Raw genomic sequence first — 7,026 nt, forward strand, 5'->3', positions numbered from 1 at the left:
ATGATTTCAGCAGAATGACTTGGGTTTACTTCTTGAAGAACAAGTCAGAAGCATTTGATAAGTTTAAACTTTTTCGCCAACTTGTTGAAAATGAAGTCAAAGAAAAGATAGGTACTCTCAGGACAGATAATGGGGGAGAATTCACTTCAAATGAATTCAAAACTTATTGTAGTGAAAATGGCATAAGACGACATCTCACTAATGTTTACACTCCACAGCAAAATGGAGTAGTCAAAAGAATGAATCGCACTTTGTTAGGAATGGCGAGATCCATGTTAACATTCAAGAGGTTAAGTCCAACATATTGGGCGGAAGCCATACATACAGCTGTCTACTTAAGAAACAGATCTCCAACTGCTTCTTTAGACGGAATCACACCTTATGAAGCTTGGTTTGGTTTCAAACCTCGAGTTAAACATCTTAGAGTTTTTGGGTCAGTGTGTTATGCCTTAGTTCCGAAAGACAAACGAACTATGCTTGACTCAAGAAGTTTAAAATTCACAATGATTGGCTATTCTGATGAGAAGAAAGGGTATCGTCTTTTGACCAATGGAAAATTCATTGTGAGCAGGGATGTCATTTTTGATGAAATAGAGAGTAAGAGTGCTGAAGAAATTGAAAATCTTCTTCACAAGTTAGAAACCAAAGGAAGTAAAAGAAATGGAAAAATGCAAAGTCAACCAACTTCACCAAATTGGTATGAACTTGATATTCCTTCCTCTGAAGATGAGTCATCCAGTCCATCTACATCAACAACATCATCTGGGTCTTCTAGCAGTTCATCCGCATCTCCAAGTAGCAGCAGTTCTTCTGACAGTGATTCTCCACATTCTTCACCTGAACGATGAACATCAGTTTATATTAATCCTCTTTACAATGATGGGGACTTTACAGAAGCGCAAACAAGTGAGCACCAACTTCCGAAATGGGCAGTTCAACTTTTGAAAGATGTAAAGCCTGATGAACAGAATAAAACAAGCACCAAAAGGGAACATAGAAGTGAAGGCAATTTTGCCTTGATAGCAAATGATTTTGCTGAACCTTCCACATACAAAGAAGCAGTAAAACATAAAGAATGGCAACAGGCTATGGTTGAAGAATATCAAGCAGTAATAGATAACAACACTTGGAAACTTGTTGATTGTCCAGAAAATGTTAAACCCATAGGGTGCAAATGGGTTTACAGAATTAAGTATAATCAAAAGGGAGAACTTGAAAAGTATAAAGTGCGACTTGTCGCAAAAGGTTTTGCGCAGCAGGAAGGCATTGATTATGAAGAAACTTTTGCTCCAACAGCTAAATGGAACACCATCCGATTAACACTTGCATTGGCCGCTCAAAAAGGATGGAAAGTTCATCAAATGGATGTGAAAAGTGCTTTTCTCAACGGGGATTTACAGGAGGAAGTGTATATGACCCAACCACCAGGTTTTGAAGTTGAATGACAAGAACATAAAGTCTGCAAATTGATCAAGGCTTTATATGGATTAAAACAAGCTCCCCGAGCTTGGTATGCAAAGATGGATGAATACCTTAAGAAAGTTGGTTTTCAACGAAGTGAATCTGATGATACTTTGTATGTGTGACAACAGGGAAAATATCTGGTAATTCTTATTATGTATGTAGATGATTTGATCATTACTGGCAACCATGATGATCATATTGCACAGGTGAAAAAGGAGTTACATGCAGGTTTTAAGATGACAGATTTGGGATTACTTCACTACTATCTTGGAGTTGAAGTCTTCCAACGTCCACATCATATTTTCATTTCTAAGAGTAAGTATGCAGCAGAGGTTCTTCAGCGATTTGGCATGCAAGATTGCAAGCCCGTTCTCACCCCCACGGAACAAAACTTGAAACTTTCAAAATTTGAAGGGGGGGAAAAGGTGGACAGTACAACTTACAGACAATTGATTGGCAGCTTGATTTATTTGACAAATACTCGTCCTGATCTATCTTATGCAGTCAATATTCTTTCACGTTTTATGCAGGAACCACGAGACAGTCACTGGAATGCAGCCAAAAGAGTTCTTCGATATATCCAAGGAACAAAATATTTTGGTCTTCTTTACACAAAGACTAAAATTTTTGTACTTGGTGGATATTCTGATGCCGACTTTGCTGGGAGTATTGATGATCGAGCATCAACATCCGGTTATTTAATGAACATGGGATCAATAGCAGTATCTTGGAGTTGTAAGAAACAAGCTACAGTGGCCACTTCTTCAGCAGAAGAAAAGTACATTTCAGCATGGGAAGCAGCATGTGAAATTGTTTGGTTGCGCAGAATTTTGCAGGACTTGGGCATTTCTCAGGCAGAAGCTACATCATTATTCATTGACAGCCAGTCAGCCATCAAACTTGCCAAGAACCCAGTTTTTCATTCAAAGACAAAGCATGTGGACACCAAGTATCATCATATCAGATCTCTCATTTCCAAAGATGTCCTCAAGCCAGTTTATTGTCCTTCTGAAGATCAGATCTCTGACATTTTCACGAAACCGCTTGGCAGAATAAAATTTACTAAGTTCAGGGATGAACTTGGTATCTGTTGTAATGTATCTTTGGATCATAGGGGGGAATGTTAGATGATCCAAAAATAATTTATTATCATAGGTTATAAAATTGAAATAAAATAATTATTAATTTAAGAAATTAAATTAAAAATTATTATTCTAGAATGATTAATTATTTAATGGAGACAATTAGAAATTAGTATATTGTTGTAACAAGATATGACTATCCAAATGTGTCGTATCTTAGGCTCTATTTTAGGAGATTAGTTAGCTAGTTGGTTTGAATAGCATTTAATGTAAATGGACACTTGTTATTTAATAAGTGATCCATAATTAGAGGTAGTTAGGACATGGAGCTTATAAATAGCTCATTGCAAGAGTGTTTGGTTGTTCGGGTGTAAACTCTTGCAAAATCAATTATGTAATTGTTTTTTCTGATTAATAAAATTATGTGTCTGAGGACACTTCTGCCATTATTGTTTCAAAAGAGCATCATGCTCATGTTCTTCTCGTCTCATCAGATTCTCCAACATCTAAAAATGAATCTCCTATTCCAGCTGATCCCGAGGGTCCTTCTTCGGTTCCTGGGGGGCAGGGGGGCAATCATACGATTACCCCACCAAGTAGTTTGGCTGTCACCTTTGACTGGAGCCATTTGACCGTTTTCCGCCTTCCATCCTATGTGCCTTTCGAGATTACAGTACACGACTATGATAAGGCAGGACCTGGCGCTGTCTTGGATGAGGGTGCGTCTGTCAGTCTTATGCCTTCCACTACTTGGAAAGCTTTGGGCTCCCCACAGCTTGTGCCGGTTACACAGAATCTGTTGGCATTCGACCGAGAACCCTATCAACCTGTAGGGATCCTCCCAAAGTTGTCTATTACTTTGGGGGGCAAAACCGTTTATATAGACGCCATGGTTGTCCAAGGTGCAAATTTCAGTCTTCTCCTTGGACGTGACTATATTTATACCACGGGGGCCCTCGTCTCTTCACTTTTCCATGTGGTCTGTTTTCCACACAACGGAAGAATGGTGACCATAGATCAATTATCATTCTTTCGTCCCCCGGTGCCTCTTGCGCCGCAGTCATCCCCTCTCGATTCTTGCTCTCAAGCAGTACCTTCCTTGACACAGGTCAATTATGTAGCTACCCGTTCCATCTCCACCTATGCCGATGACCATGCAACTAGTCTAGTACAAGATGTACTGGGGGCATTGGAACCCGACCTGTCATTGATGCATCCTGACCTGGGTTCCTCCCAGAGTGCATTTCTTCCATCCCGTGAAGACCTCTTGGGAGCCACATTCTTGGATGGCCCATGAACAGGGTTCCGAGGATAGTTCTTTTCTTGTGTCGACCTCGTTAAAAAATGAACCAAGGTGCCCGAGGATAGTTCTTTTCTTATGTCGACCTCATTAAAAAATGAACCAAGGTGCCCAAGGATAGGTTCTTGATCTTCTGTCAACCTCTTTAAAAAGTGAAACAAGGAGTCATGAGGATAGTTCTTTTTCATTGTGTCAACCTCATTAAAAAATGAAACAATCTCCCTTTCCAAATTGAGTTTTTGATTAAGATCTCGTAAAATCCAAGTCGAGTCTTTCCAAGATCTCGAAAGTGAACCTTCATTCCATCCACCTCGTTGAATGTAATGAAGCTTGGGGGGCATGTACCTCGATTTGCGTCATTATGCTGGGGGCATGCGAATTTATAACAAGCATAGTTTTTTGTTTCAAGCTTGTGTAAACATGAAACTGAATCCAAGCAGAGTTCTCCATGGTTCAAGCTTGTGTAAAAATGAACCCATACCTGATTTACACCTCGTGATTGCCGTTTTTATCTGCTAAATTTTGCTAGATGAGCCTTGGTTGTTTCATTCCATCGCCACCATCTCTTTGGCCGATCATATGCTTTCACTTGATTGTTTATCCTCTCCTGAGGGACCGCAACGATGAGTGGTTTTATTAGCCAGCCTCTTGACCATTACATGTTTTGAGTAGTTCCACCATTGCCGGAACCAATTGCTACCCTTTATACCACTTGTTCCTCTAGGACGAGTCTCCTTTAAGCTCTTTTCTTACTCGCAAAAGATGAAAAGATTGCCGAGTATTTTTCACTTTTTGACTTGTTAAAGAAAATAAAAATGGAGGTCCGCTTTCAGCTCTTTTCCGACCGTTTAAAGACGAAAAGATTGCCGAGTTTTCCCTCTTGACTCGTTAAAAGAAATGAGAGGCGGTCGCCTTTAAGCTCTTTTTTCGACCGTTTAAACACAAAAAAGATCACCGGGTTTTTGTCGTTTCAGGCTCGTTATTGGTTGCGAAACGACGTGCTTCCGACTACTTTTCTACTTTTTTGGGTCGAAGTCACTAGTTACGAAAAGTACTCCTCGATCGTAATGGTCGGGTGGTTCTTTCGAGTATTGTTTTATATTTTTTCGGGCTCAAGAGACACAACTCTACGAAAAAGGACCCCCCTGGAGTTTTCTTTTCCGTGTCTTTTTCAAACTCTCTAAACATGAAAAAGACTCCGAGTTTTACCTATGTCGGACTCGTTAAACGCTGACGAAATTGGACTCGTCACCATGACGAGACTCAAGCCTCTCCTTCCTAGGGCTCATTAAAATATTACTAGGTTGGACTCAACAACAGGTTTATCATTGATTGTCTATGGCAGCTCGTCACTCTTGAACATCGACACCTTTGCTTCTTGTCGGGTTGGGACATCCATACATCGTCATTTGGCCTTCCGCGGGTTTGGGTTGTCATTTAGCCTCATTTCATTCGATTCATGCCATCTCCTTCGAGCCTCTGATCCATTGATGCCTAAATGCTGCCACACCCCCTCCGGAGTCGTGTCGCCGACATGTTCAAGAGTATAATCCTTCTGCAGTTTATACCCTCGTCCTCTCCTCTGATACTCTGTTTCGCCATCTGCCTCTTGTTCCTTATCTTGTGTCGTTGATGGGGGAAACATTATGGCCCTCCTGCGACAGGTCGTCTCCTGTCGACATCAGCTCATTATCTAGGAGATTGATCTAGAGATCCCCTTTGGTACCTTAGAGCTTGCATTCCTCAATGTTCTTCGCACCTGACGGTCGACTTTCATCATTGGTCATCGATTCGGTGATTCCACGAGTGTTAGACTTCAGATCCTTTTTCACACTTCGTGGATTATGCTGGATAATACCTTGAGAGCCATTAACATTATTGGTGGTCTCTCTCGCGCTTGTTAATGGTTTTCATCATTGACCGGTAATCAAGTGATGTTATATCATGCTCGACCTCAACATGATAGGATTTGTACTATGATTGGATGGGTTCAAGACCCCAAACTTAGATTACACATGTTCGGGCTGCGTGGATTGGTTTTATGATTACATGACTCATTGATGGATGGCTGCAACCATACCTGAGTCTCCATGGATGGCTACGCCCATACCTTTATCATCCTCATGGTCTCATTAGCTGGATGGCTGTGTCCATACCACATAACTATTTCGTATGTCTTTTGGATGGATGCGCCCATGGCTAGACTACATGTAATTCATTATCAGGGATATCAGTTGTACTTGCATGCAGGTTCTTCCGGATGGTGTCCCAGTTCAGTTAGTTCATAAAGCATTTCACCCCTCCCTCTCTCTCGAGCTTCATACTTTAGGGGGCATCTGTTACACAGTAATTTGTCATTGTCTTCACTCCAGTCTCCCTACTGTGTCATGAGTCCAAAATCATTCATGATCATGCTCTCTGATGTTGCCAAATGACCCACTTTTCCAAAGGTTTCTGCATCATCGCGTCTGTTTTCCAAATAAAAGCGCTGATGGACGCTCCAGAACAGTCCGTAAGCACTGCCATTGCGGAAGTACACGTGATTCCCGTGATGGTCGAATTACATATGACAGCGCAACTATCTCTTGTAGTTTCCTGCGATGACATGACTAGCTACGTTACTCAAAAGTGATGTTAGCGTGGCAGACCAGTTATGTGCCCGCGATGATCCAGTTTGGGTGAGTTTGTTCCAACAGTCGGCCTTCTAGATGGCTCCAGACCTAGTTGTTGGCCTTGTTTATGTTGCCCTCCTTTCTCTGGCGTGGATGTTCCGTCATTTGTGCTACCTTCCCTGGAGATAAGCTCATCCTCCCACCTTTCATGGAGACTCCTTCTCCTATTTAAGCTCTCACCATTGCTATGAGCTGCTAGTTTTTGGAATTCTTAGTTTTTGGGCTGTTGCTAATAGTATTGTGAGCTTGTTAGATAGGTGGTGTGAGTGTGACAAGTGTGGGATTGTTTGAGAGCTTGAGGAAGGTTGTGAAGTGCCTTTGATATTGTGTAAAACTTGTGAGTGAGAGAGACTAGTATTGGGAGATCCATCTTCAAGAGTGAATGCTTGACGAACATGCTGGCTGGACCCTCCTGAGAAGGCTTGTGACGTCAAGACCTGGGTTGTAAGCTTACTCTATTTTATATTTAATGCAATCAATGATGTTTTCCTATGTCTTGTATGCAATG

Source organism: Pinus tabuliformis, chromosome 4_1, assembly GCF_031772625.1.
Source record: "Pinus tabuliformis cultivar Carrire ecotype Pingquan chromosome 4_1, CPIR1, whole genome shotgun sequence".
Classification (NCBI taxonomy): Eukaryota; Viridiplantae; Streptophyta; class Pinopsida; order Pinales; family Pinaceae; genus Pinus; species Pinus tabuliformis.